Here is a 14,280-nt window from a genome sequence, read left to right on the forward strand (position 1 = left end):
GCAAAGCCCGGAAGAATCTCTCAGCACTATCTGGGTGATTAAACAGTGCTTCCTCAGCTACAATGGGGTGAAGCAGGCTGGCGATTTTAAGCTGCAATTAAATATCTCAGAGATGAGCAGAGCCTCATGAAGGTGGGCGCAGACCTCACAGGAAAAAAAAATGAATACTGGGAAAGCCTGGGATCAATGCAAACAAACACTCATATCACTACCTGTTTGGGGGCGCGGGGTGATATGTTGATGTGAATTGATACTTTCTATGCATCAATTCAAAGCTATTAAATATCAAATCATGTGCTTGAGAGATAAAATGTCCTTTCAAAACAAGAGAGCACTTAAACTCTAATCATTTGATTATGGCCATATTGTAAGCTGTGTCACTACTGCTGTGCAGTCGGCATGTTTAATTTACTGTGGCAGAGAGTGGCGAGCAGAAGGTTCGCAGTGGAGATGACATTGCTGTTACTGAAAAGAAACTGATAATGTTGTCTTCAACCATCCCCTGGCATCAGAAATTTGGAGAAAACAAGCAGCCAATGCTGACCAATCAGTCAATGTCTGTTGCTGCTGTAGCTCAGACATGCAGTTACCTTTATGAAGAAGTGCACGTCAACTAAAGGCTGTTTTATGCTTCTGCGTCGACTCAACGGCGTACCCCCGCAGACCCCTCTGCGTTGCCGCGAACCCCTCTCCGAGCCCTCCGCCGCAGCTCGACGTGCACCTCCAAAAATGTGTAACCTCGCGTCGAGGTGACGCAGACCGCAAGGACTGTGATTGGTCAACTGGTCCTGTGTGTTGATAGTTGGTGTTTCAAGCAGCCTACTGTGGGGAGTAGCAACATGCTAGTTCACTGACATAAATAAGCTTTGCAAATAAACTCATATTTTGTTACAATGACGGGGTTATCCGTTTGTAAAGTGTCTATGTCAGTAACGTTTTGAAATTAGCACTTCGCCAGCAAGCAGTACTTTGTGGGCAGTTGTGCTAAAGTTTGCTTGCTAACATAACATAAACTGGCTCTCTCTCTTTCGCTCGCGGAAATGACGGCGTAGCTACGGCGTGGAGTTGACGCAGAAGCATAAAACAGCCTTTAGGCTCCGTGGCTTTAACACACAACTCTAAATCCAGCTTTAATAGTTGCCAGTGGTGATGAAAACAGACAACAGAAAAAGTGCATAGCCTGGTGCGTTCATAACAATAATAAAGTACTAAAGAGTCAATTTGTCTTCATATGTTTAACAGAGAAATCCAGTATTACTTGGGTGCTACCAAATGTTTACCCGTTTCCAGTCTTTGCGAGCTAAGCTAATCAGCTGCTCACTGTGGCGTCATATTTACTGTAGAGACATGAGAGTGGTAGTCTTTTCATTTAACTCTAATCAAAAAAGCAAATAGCAAAATGGTAAGATATTCATTTAACTTACATGGTTTTTAATGAATGAATTTCATCTTGTCCCAAACTGGAGCAATGGATGTGTTGATTATAATGCTGACAGTGGTGTTCTTTACAAATCATCGATCTGGCGTATTGTAACAAACGGTCTTAACGTCACAGCCACAATCCAGCCAGCCTAATGTGATCATTTATTTGTTCAGCGCCCAGAAGACACAGAGAGAACGGTGGAGTGATGAGCTGGCCTCAGCCCTGCTGCAGCCAGCTTGCTTGGCCACAGATAACGTGGGGAGAGAGAGAAATCCCATTATAAATAGCTTCATTAGGTGTGTCAGATTGTGCAGCTGAGGTGGTACATCTTGATTGACCCTGCACTGCCTCGGCTCACCTCTGGGGTCAGAGCAATGCCCACTCCTGGAACAAAATGTATCACTGCTCTTTTCACACAGACTGTGTTGGAACCCTGGCAACGCAACACACACACACACACACACACACACACACACACACACACACACACACACACACACACACACACACACACACGAGAACTATTAGAGTCACACTTTAAGAGGTTACATTTTATGACACTCAAATATTAAAGGAGACCTTCCTGTCATATACAGTATAATGTTACTATGTCCAATCATTAAAATATTAGATCATATTAAATGTGGCCAAAGCTCCAAATAATGAGGTAAACATATTTAAAAGAAATCCCTGTGAGCCCAAACCTCAGATTTCACACTGTTCTGAATGCACTGGTTTCAACTCTTTTTTTCTACTCTCCGTTCGGTATGACATCATACTGAGACGTTTTCCATATATGGTCATCTGCTCCAGGCAGGCATTCTCTTGCAGTCTATACATTACATACACTGCTACACGTAGCTACATGCTAACGTCAAGGAAATCTGTAATCTTGGTTCCTGCTGGAACATGTCCGGTTGTGTAGGTTTTGGTTTGGAAGCCTTTATTAGTGATAAAGTACCGCTATATACTCGTTGCAGCTGACTGTACAGCAGAGCAGAGATGTGGCGCCTCCAGAGACCCTGAAACGCTGACCAATCAGAGCAGACTGGGCTTTATCGGGAGGTGGCTTAAAGAGACAGGCTCTCCAAAAGAGCGTCTCAGACAGAGTGAATACCAGGCTCCCAGGAAGCGGCAAAACAGTGGAATTACAACTTCGGGCCCATCACATAACGCCCAAAAATACTTTTTCCCTTAGACCTACATGGCGAAAGAGACGTCTGTAAATCAGTGGATAAATTTTTGAGCATCACAACCCCAGCAAAATAACTTGTGTCACTATCTGAATTTGATCCATTCAGTCCGATAACATCTGGAAAGTCTAGAAGAGCCGCATGATTAATAAATTTAATCCCCATTCAAGTTAGAGGAGTGCTAAACTGGAAGTAGCCAGCTCGGCCACGAGTCTCTCGTGCACCTGCTCTATGGGCCGCACAGTGCGGAAGCAGTGCCGATCATCTGGGTAATTTTAAATGCGATTTTGGCTCCATGATGAGCAACTCTCATAGGAATAAACAGGGTTCTGCCACGAATGCTGTATCCAGTTCTTATAATACATCCATGGTAAATACAGGTGCAGCAGCCATGGGCAGTATGAGAACATTTCTTTTAATTTTGAAAGTTAAAGCATGTAAACTTGCTCTAATAACAACACAAAATACAAGAATGAACCCGAAAGCAGTATATAACAGGTCTCCTTAAAGTGACTAAATACTATAATGCAAACGGATGTTACTAAGATCAGACTGTTCCACAAGTAACCAGCTCTAGAGGAAATTAAGCTATTGATGACTTCAAACACTAGCCTAGAAATCTAGACTCACCCTAGCGGCAGCAAATGTAATTTGCAGCCAGGGTCGTCTTGCAACTCTCCGTTGGCTTGCGAGCTGGAAAAAAAAACAAACTCTAGTCAGGCCAATTACATCGTGTGTAGAGTCGGTGGGCGGACTTATGGCTGCTGCTGCTGGCGAACAGCGGTCTTCTGGAAGACTTGAGTTAAGCTTTTCTTTGAGAAAAGAACAAAGAACAGCACTGAAGTCATTCTTAAAAAAGGAAGATGTGTTCAGAGTTTTGCCGACCGGATACGGCAAAAGTTGAATCTATCAACTCGCTCTGCTACCTTCTTCGTTGCTCTGGTTGGTTGTAGCGCTATCCTATTTCGTGCAGAGGGAATTTGAAAGACAACCGTTTATCCCGCCCCTCGGATTGAGCCCTGCCAATGGTTGAGTTCCCAGACCCTACATCTTGATGTGGGTCTGGCTTGTCAGGCTATTCAAACACAGCCCTTTTATTCCAATGTCAAACAGTGTGCACAACTCCCAGTTACAAGCACTTCAAACAGCTGCTGGCCTATTTCAGCAGTGATCGATACAGACAGTTATATTTTTTGCACACATTTAAACAACATGGATCTGTGTTTGACTGAATGACCTTCTAGAACTGACATGTTGTTTGGTTGTTATTTCCTTTACCTGTTGTTACTGCAGCATGGAAACAACATACTCTTTTCATTGTCAAATATGGCAACAATTACTACCCCCTGTTCTGGGAAATTTTCATGTTGACTCATCATCATTACACAATATTCACTATCTGGCATGTGAAATTAGGCAATACAGACTTTTGTTTTGCCAAATAGGTTATGGTGGAAATATACTGTAATTGCTGTCTGGGAAACACTATTTGAATTAAGAAAGGGCTAACTTTTTGTACCACACAGAAGACATAGAAAGGCAGCCATGCAAAGCACATGATTGAAACACTGGAGACCAAGTTTGTACTTGTATTTGGGGTTTCTACTCAAACATGTTTACATGCTTTAAATGTTCAAAAAACACATTCTTTTTCTCATAGTGTCCATCGTAATATACCTGTATTCACCCTCTGTCTGAAATGCTTCCTTTTAGTGCCCGTCTCTTTAAGCCACCCACATGAAAAGCCCAGTCTGCTCTGATTGGCTTGCAAGAAAAATGTATGCACTTTTCCAAAGGTAGTTCTTAAGCCGTGGTGGAGATACTCAGATGGGGGGGATACTCAGATATTTTAATAAGCCTGCATGTGACATAGGAAGGGGAGCCAAATCAAAATGGCTTGTTAAATCGCATGTTTTCTGATCTAGGCAGCCCACAAAAAAACTGACTGGTTTCTTATTTCACTGTTTGTGGGTTGGTAGGCACTCCAGATACCCAAAGTTATACATGATATGTCCCCTTTGACCAATACCACCATCTTTGCAAATCATGTTTTTGCTGACCTCCAGTAGTTTAACTTCCCCTCTTGCTGCAGTGATGTACATGTGCACTCCAGGACCCTGGGGCATCACTGTTGGGAGTGGGTACAGTTGCAGTACCGCTGCAAATTAGTAGTATAAACATCATTTCTGGGAGACAGGGTTGCTAATTAGAGCATCAAACACACTTAGACTGTGTATCCTGTGTAGCCTGCAAAAGTGTACCTTCAAAATTAAATCTGCAGCTTCAAAATGATCTTAACCAAGGTGTTGCTCCACTCACATCATAGCTAATTAAGAAAGTTGGAATCTTGTGCATGCCTTTGCTGACAATGTCACAGTGTTTAGACACACTTAAAGGGACAGTGTGCAGGATTTAGGGGGATCTATTGGCAGAAATGGAATATAATGTTCATAATTATGTTTTCATTAGTGTATAATATATATTTTGTTAGCTTAGAATGAGCCCTTCATATCTACATAGGGAGCGGGTCACTTCCACGGTGTCTGCATTGTTTCTAGAGTAGCCCAGAATGGACAAACCCGCTCTAGCGGGGGCCTTTCACGTATTAAGGTTACCTGAAGGCCACTGTTGGTTCTACTACACTCTTGAAAAGTGAGGAGTGAGGGCAGAGGTATTCAGTTGATCATGACCATGGATGCCACTAAATCCTACACACTAGTTCTGTAATACATTTAGAAAATGCAGTGGAGTCTTAAGTAGGCAGTTTGCTAAAGCCACTTTTATGAAAAAATAACTTGGGACTTCTTTTCAAACATGAAGTAAAATTGCCGGAAGTCTCTACCTAATTTTCTATTTATTAAAGGTAACCACTACACAGTCAAATGAGGCAGGGTTGATAGCAAAAGTCCAATAGTTGGTTTATTTATGACGACCGTGAAACTCACAGTACACAGTATCAAATAAACATTTTAGCAGCATAATTCAAATAAAACCGTTACCGAAATATGGACAACAGCAGGATTACTCTGTGTGTATAAGCTGTGTTAGCAAAGCAAATTATGATCCTGCACCTGCAGGTGGAGGAAGAGAAGAAAACCATCAGGAGGAGAAAGAGGAGGAGATGGAGGAGGAAGAAATGAGCCGAGACGTAAGTGGCATTGATTGAACTACTGCATGTCTGCCCTCATAAACAACGCCACATGCTTGAGTACCATGTGTCTCCATGACAGTGAGCAATGCTGGCATGCATCCCAGCAACACCTGTGAAAAACTCTTTAATAAAAGGGGCTGATCGCACAAAAACAGAAAACAAAACCGCAGAAAATGAAGCTAAAAATCAAAGATTTACACCTAAGAGGTGCATAGTGAGTATTGACGGAATCTTAAGGAGGCCATTTTCCACATTTGGATTTTGAAAGTCCTTTTTATATGAAGGTAAATATGGTGCAAAACGGGAGAGCTTGTAGAATACAATGTGAGAACTTGCAGAATAAAAAAATCTGAACTTGTATGTTAAAATTTGCACTTGTAAAAATAAAATTTGCACTTGTAAAAAATATTCACACACGTGATCTGAATTTGAAGTCATACAAAGAAAAAAAACATGAGAGCTTGTAAAAAAAATCTGAACTTGTAAGTTGAAATTTGCACTTGTAGAAAATGTTCACACACCTGTATTCTGAATGTGAAGTTACAGAAAAAATATTCACAAGTGTGTAGATTGATATTTACATGAACACAATGACAGCTGCAAACGTATAATGCAACATTTACTCGTATACTTTTTTTTTTACTCTGGTTCATTTTCCATCACAACCACAACTCAGTGATTACAACCTCTGGAATCTGTCACTGCAACTTCACATATGTGCTCTCTCGCATCACAAAGTGGCCAATCTGCGCACCTCGACTTTCACAACACTCTTGACGATACATTTGGTGCAAAACTAATTTGTACCTGTGGACTTAGGCTGTGGAGCTCTGAGCTAACAGAACGGGAAAAGCAGGGTTTCTATCGCCAGATGAGGGACAACTCTGTCCGGCTTATTTATGTAGCATGGAAACTTGGTGGAATAGCATGCTAGCGTTAGCTAGCTAACTAGCAGCCAGCCCGCTTCTAAATAAATACCTTTTAATTGTCTAAACACTTTTTAACAGTCAAACTAAAACACTGGCGGTGAGCTCCACGGCCTGCAGCCGCAGACGGACTGTCATCAGTGGGGATCGACCAACGTAGCAGCATTGCTTTTGCCAGAAAGCTTCGCTGCCGACCTCGACCTGCAGTCAGCGGAACACGGAGAGCCCCACATCCGGTAGCAGCGGCCCATCCCCCGGCCATGACCACAGCTTGCTTTGCTGATGTTGTGCATCCCTGCTAAGAATTGCACCCGCTTGGGCAGAAACAATCATTTCTGCAGAATTCATTGCTGCCGAAAATTGCATCTAGGTAGCAAGGAAATGCTACTATAGAGTCTGATAAAACATTGATGTCTCTAAATCTTCTAAAATTCTAATCATTATTGATGAACATGACAAAGAGATTTACTATTGCCTAGTTTTTAAACAGTACTTTGCCTTATAAAATCATTATTTTCCCTAGTGGATGCAATTCTCGGCAGGGATGCGAAACTTGGCACCTGTTACCCACTGATGACGGTCCGTCTGCGGCTGCAGGCCGTGGAGCTCACCGCCAGTGTTTTAGTTTGACTGTTAAAAAGTGTTTAGACAATTAAAAGGTATTGCCGAGAATTGCATCCACTAGGGAAAATGATGATTTTATAAGGCAAAGTACTGTTTAAAAACTAGGCAATAGTAAATCTCTTTGTCATGTTCATCAATAATGATTAGAATTTTAGAAGGTTTAGAGCAGGGGTGGCCAACCAGTTCAGCATAAAGAGCCACAAAAAAACCTGCACCATAGCAAAAAGCCACACAACACATGCACGTCCACACTACAACAGTGACTTCCAGGTCTGATGACAGTCATAATACATAGCAGTTTTCATAGTTTTTTTTTCTTACTTAGATTGACTCAGTGGGAAATCTGACAGTCTTTGTTATCCACAATCCTTTTCAGGTCTTGCTAGAACTCGGTTGTGGCCACTCGAAGCGACTCTTTCACTCGTTTGTCACTAGAGGGGCTTTCAAACAATCTGATTCAGCAGTGAAAGGGTTAATGAGGAAAGTGATCTGTGGCAGCTTTTTTTTTCCTCGGGTTGCAGAATTTGTCCTCAAAACTCTGCTGCATTATTTTTTATTTTAAAATAATTGGCAAATGTATTGGCAAGTGCATTCCATTTTTTTGTACTTATCTGAAATGTTTCAAAAAGTTAAAAAAAAAATTTAAATAAATCCACCAATAACACAGCTCCCAGCCACACAGTAAGAGCCTCAAAGGAGCAGGCAAAGAGCCACATACAGCTCAAGAGCCACAGGTTCGCCACCCCTGGTTTAGAGACATCAATGTTTTATCAGACTCTGTAGTAGCATTTCCTTGCTACCTAGATGCAATTTTCGGCAGCAATGAATTCTGCAGAAATGATTGTTTCTGCCCAAGCGGGTGCAATTCTTAGCAGGGATGCACAACATACACATTTCTGTAACTTCACATTCAGAATACAGGTGTGTGAACATTTTCTACAAGTGTAAATTTCAACTTACAAGTTCAGATTTTTTTTACAAGCTCTCATGTTTTTTTTCTTTGTATGACTTCAAATTCAGATCACGTGTGTGTGAATATTTTTTACAAGTGCAAATTCAATTTTTACAAGTGCAAATTTTAACATACAAGTTCAGATTTTTTGTTCTGCAAGTTCTCACATCGTATTCTACAAGCTCTCCTGTTTTGCACCATATTTACCTTCATATTTTTAGTGCTGTGGCTATGTTTTACAAGAAACGTGATTACACACACAATGTCCAGTATTGATTTGTAAAAAGGGGCTGCTTTGTGGTGCAAATGACACTGGAATAGGTCTCACAGAGCAGAGCAGAAATACCCTGTCATTCAAGACTCACAGAGAAGACAAATCCAATCACCGGAGCTATATCACGCTCCTCCTGATAACAAAGATAAAGTTCAAACACAGATCCTAAAATCGATAACTGCTTCCATCACTGTATCATATTTCCACAATCTAATCAGCAGAACGATAGATACGCTTCATGCTTTCAAACAACAGGCAGACAATATGCAGACAATATGCTCTGGACTATGGGATTGTATTGTTTTGCAGAGTAAATGAGCCAAATGATTCCTGACATGGAGTCAATAGCACATAGCTGCCCGACACGGTAACAGTAATCAAAGACCATTTTGGGAATGGCAATTACAGAAGTGTCTGGGGAAATGAAGACAAACTAAGGACACGGCCATCCAATTTCAAAATGATGCCTGTACAGCATCCTTATCAGAGCTGACGCCCACGGCGAGAATGGCCCGTTACTGTGAGGCTCTTCAGCTGGTTGAGATTCAGCAGCTGTAGGGTTCATCAAAACAAAACACAAATTAGGCTTAGCTGGAAAAGAGTGAGAGCATACTTGCTTAGACGGGATGCCTCATTCTTATCACTTTGATCAAAGTCCTGAAAGTTAAATCTGCAACACACTTCTCAGACTGTGTAAATCCCAAATGTAAGTTGAAACAAACAAAGAACTCCCAATTAGTGTTAAGATCACAGATGGTATGTGAACTGACAGAGGTTGCAGTTCTCCTTCGGCTTCCCAGCATCAGTCGGGCAAGGTTGAATCTGACATGCATAAGTCACAGTTAGAGTATGCAGATGCCCTCGCTTGTTTTCCACACTCGGGCATCTTATTTTGGGGGCATCCTCCAGGGCAAGCCGTATAGTGCATGACTGGAGCTAGTCAGATTACCCACACTGATGTGCAGTCTGGTTCACACAGGCCTCATCTCTCTGGGAGCTGAGTTCATGCTGCATGTGATTGCCAAAGATGTCCCACTGAGTCAAGCTGCTCCGCCCTTCTTATTGCCAAAATATCTCACAAAAAGGGGACTCCTTGGGTCTCCACGATGCATTAAATCACACTTTTAAAATAGAAACATGAGTCACAAGCACTGTAAACATACAGGGAGTAGTCTCAGGCACATTACAGCTACAGCTAATGCTGACATACTGTACAAAGACAGCAGCTCCTCACATTTCATACAATGGAAGACTACCATTTATGCAGCCGTGGAACATTTACTAAAGTAGCCTACTGTACATAAGGACAATTTTGTGCTACTTGTACTTTACTTGAGTATTTTCATTTTCTGCTACTTTATAACTTCTACTCCAAGTTATTATATTATAGATGAATATGCTTGTATCATTTCTTGTGGAGTGTAAAAAGATTAATACCCCTCTCATATGCTATGACCAGGAAATGGTTGTCTTAGATACAGCCTGGAGTTAAGCTAACCAAAAGCCATGAGCTGGTTAGCTTAACTTAGCATTAGCACAAGTGCTAATGCCAGGACTGCAGCCAGGAAACCGTTAGCTTAATTTAGCATAAAGCCTGCCTGAACACAAGGGAAGACAGTTACCATTGGACTGAGCCAGGCTAGCTGTTTCCCCCTGCTTCCAATCTGTATGCTTAGCTAAGCTACGTAACTGTCTCCAGCTTCATAATGAACAGACAGGCTTGGCAGTGGGATCAACCTTCTCATCTAACTCTCAGCAAAAGCAAATTAGTGTATTTCTAAATAATGTCAAACTATTTGTTTAACAGCTATAGACACTTTGCAGATTAACATGTTACAAATTAAACATATGATCAGTTTATAAAATATGGTACATTTTTATAGATTAAACGACCCAACAGTAAAACAGTAGTTGAAATCAGCTCAACCTGGATTAGCTACAAAATGAATCAGTGATCTAATAATGTAACATATAATTATATAACACTGACAGCAGACATTTGGCTGCATAATAGCTCTGTACTCTTAAGTTTTGGAATACTTTGTGGTAATTTTACTTTAGTATAAAATCTGAATAATTTCACCACTGATGATAAGACAATGCCAGAAATGTACAGGCTCTCAAGACAAAAAAGGTTCACTATTTTTGCATTGTACATGTGCTTCATATAATTGGAACTAACTTTGAGCTGATCGGACACTAGCCCCAAATCTTATTAGCCTACTTAAAATGCATGTGAAAAACGCTTTTGTTTTTTTTAAACTGTATTTTATGGAAATTTCTGCCAGCTTCAGGATGCATTTTGGCCTATATTTCTCCAGTGCTGCTTAACTTTTCTACTTTAGACTTTATTTTGGCTTAAATGCCCTTTTATGCGTTATGTAAAAGCACCTTGAACTGCCTTTTGTATGAAATGTGCTACATAAATAAACTTGCCTTGCCCGTTCATAAAATGTTTTCTTTTAAACATATACATAGATAATTAGGTTGTTTCGCATTGCACTCCATTCTCAATGTACTTGCTGAGATGTCAAATATTCATGTAGAGATTTGATTAATCATTAAAGCCTGTGACTGTGAAATTCTTTCCAGTGTTGTCGGTGAGCAAACAGCAGCTTTTGATCAGAAATTACAGCCTTGGCCAACAGGAATTCTTGGCACCATGCAACTAGCAGGAGAAAATTGAAAAGTGTGTCAACATGAAACATGAAGAAATGACCAGTGTTGTAGATGAGAGATGGACCACAGAACAGTGGATGCAGTGGGGAAACTAGCCCCTATACTCTGTACACACCATTCCCAGTTTCCACCAGTAAGAAATAAGTGAAGCATGTAATGACAAAGTGGTACAAATCAGTGGTACAAATTTGTTTTTAGCCAATGTGCTCTGCCAATGTGCTACTTTATTGTTCAATAAAAGTCTCCCAAAATGCCCTTAAAATTGGATCAAGGGTGCACAATGTACCTCTGAATTAAAGATAATTTATTTCCCATGGCAATACGACAGACAGACCTTACACACATGCACTGCAACCCTGAACTTATCTAGAAATTACCCAAACTGTTGCATGTTAGAACAGAAATGTCCGAAACCGTTGGATCAGACATTAAACCGACTTTACCCTGCCAGCTCCCTTGTATAAAGTCTGTGTATTGAAATCGAGCCCACGTGTAAATAGGTAATTTACAAGACAATTCACAGCGAGCGAGCAGGCGTGTTGAAGAAGTTTCTATTAAGCGGCTGGCCGGAAGATTACAAACATCCAAGGGTGGAGAAGAAGGGTCATTTAGTCGCCTGTTAGAGAGACGACGAGATTCGGGAATATTCTGCCAGTAGGCAGATGCCAGGCTGATGCCGAAATCATCAGAGAAAGGAAGGAACGGCAAGAGACTTTGTTGTTTATGACCAAATTACATACCGGCTATGACCGCAGTGAAATCCCTGTCATGTCCTGCCTCCTGCCTGCTTTAGCCAGGTGACACCCCCTAAACCAAACGGAGTATTTTCAGTAAGTGAGAACACGTCTGACACGGACAATCTCCTGTTGTGTGCTACATGTGTGAAAGGAAAACTCTGGATACTCCAGACAATGGGCCTCATTCACCAACCGTTCTTACGAAGAAATGCGTTCTTAAACCCCACTTACGCACTTTTTACGAAGATTCTGACTTTCACTAATGATTTCTTATCTTGGATTTGTTCTTAGCCAAGAACAAAATCTACAAACACTCAAGAGCACTCTTACGCACATTTGAGTGATGACGATTTGCTCCAAATAATTGGTTACTGCATTTTATTTAATTCTACAGTCGTTTACAATGATAGTATTGTACTGTAATGTATTTCTGATCATTTGTTGAAAAAAAAAAATCATAGTACTTTACTGAAGTAGAATCAATAGTGCATACTTTTGACATTTACTTTGTTACATTTTGCAGCAATTATCTATACTTTCTACTCCACTACATTTCTACAACGTTCCATTACATTTTCTGATCAGTTTTTCCCCCTGCCAAAACGTCTTCCTGACAGTCACGTTTGTCTCACCAGTGAAGTTTGGTTGCCATAGATATATATATATATATATATATATATATATATATATGGGGCACCGCCGATCTTTCATCGGCTTCCAAGCCGGTTCCGGTGTTACACCGAAATCTGTGACCCATCGAGATCGGTGTCCCCCTACCTCAACCTGAACCAAACCCCTGTCCCTAACCTTAACCACGGAAGGGGGCGCTACGCTTTTAACAGGAGGGACACAGATCACGACGGGTCACAGATTTCGGTGCAACACCGGTGCTCCAGAGCCCGGGCGCAGTGCCGCTGACCCTCGGTAATACAGCCTCCGGTAAAAGTGAAAATGAAAATGTTTGTTTTTTATTATTCCCGTTTTTAAATCATAGTTGCCTCTCCACAGCGAACTAACTTCTCCGCCAGGCAGCGTAAGCCGTGTTCATATCTTATTTATTTGGCTGGACCTCTTCACATCTCCCCATTTTCACTGCTTCACACACTTTATTTGCTTACTTGCATGGTTAAAGAAAATAAAACCGTCTTAAAATACATCCATGAATAAAACCAACCGCATTCCGATTCTAACAACATATTTCCGTTTTATGCTGGTTAGGATAGGAACTTCTTTTAAAAGTAGTGGACATCTTCTACTTTTACTAAAGTAAATATGTCTCTGGTTATTTGTACTTTTACTTAAGTACTGAGATTCAGTACTTCCTCCACCACTGCAATGTACAAGTCATCTGCGACTCCGACAACCATCTCTTGAAGGCTGTCTCCCGCTTCCCAGGAGGTGCACAGGAAGTGTCATGTCCTTATATGGGAATTTGCGGGGTGTTTTCTTATGCTAATTAGGAACAACTGGCACGTGCTTTCAATTACGAAGACTTGGGATTCATCAATCCTAAGAACACAGGTGCGAACAATTCTGTTGTTTAAGAACACGTCATGAATCCGACGTAGACTTTTCTTAAGGACTTTCTTAATAACATATTTAAGAGAAAACTTAGAAGATATTGGTGAATGAGGCCCATTGTCCGGAGTTCATATGAGAAAACGGCCAAAGTAAGTAATGTACAATCATTCAACAGGCAATATTCTACTGCCACACAGGCAGCAGTGCACAAAGTAAAATGGATGATAAAACCTTGGCAAACCTACATATAGTTGCTTTTGTTTGTACTTGAGCCTTTAGTGGCTTATGGAACATAGGCTGCTGATAAAGTGCTCGCATCCATCCCCTTCTGTCTTAGGCCATCTGGATCCAGGCGAAGCCATGGCAGACATCCTGCCTTCATCTCCCCTTTAGGGCAAAAAAATTACCACCAGCCAAATGCTGATCAATTTTTGATGCAGCAAGTAAATCTGTCTTCTGTACCAGCCACTTTGGCAGGTCACCAACCTCATTGTGAGGTTATTTTTATTCCAAAAATCTAGTCGATTGGCAAAATGTTGACCGTTTTGGGGAGATTTTGAAGGCTGGACGAGTCAGTGTAGTTCCCTTACTCGATGGACTTAACGTCAAAGCAGGTTTCCTGATCCCTTGTTTTTGCGGTTGCCTTTGTGGTATGTGACTAACGTTTTGTACAAGCAGCATGATTCCGCGTATTACACACACTTGTATAAGCATTAATAATGCATTCATTCCTAATCATTTGCCCAATTTCAGCCTTCATTGGCTGTGATAATCAACTCTTTTGAATCAGTTCTCCATCT

The 14,280-nt window shown here is 41.2% G+C and overlaps 1 protein-coding gene across 16 annotated transcripts in view; it reads right to left on the minus strand.

The window, feature by feature from the left end:
* Positions 1–14,280, minus strand: part of arvcfb (ARVCF delta catenin family member b) — a 269,067-nt gene that overhangs the window by 183,566 nt on the left and 71,221 nt on the right. The gene's annotated exons all lie outside the window — the stretch shown is intronic.

The sequence above is a fragment of the Sander lucioperca genome, chromosome 2 (assembly GCF_008315115.2).
Source record: "Sander lucioperca isolate FBNREF2018 chromosome 2, SLUC_FBN_1.2, whole genome shotgun sequence".
Taxonomy (NCBI): Eukaryota; Metazoa; Chordata; class Actinopteri; order Perciformes; family Percidae; genus Sander; species Sander lucioperca.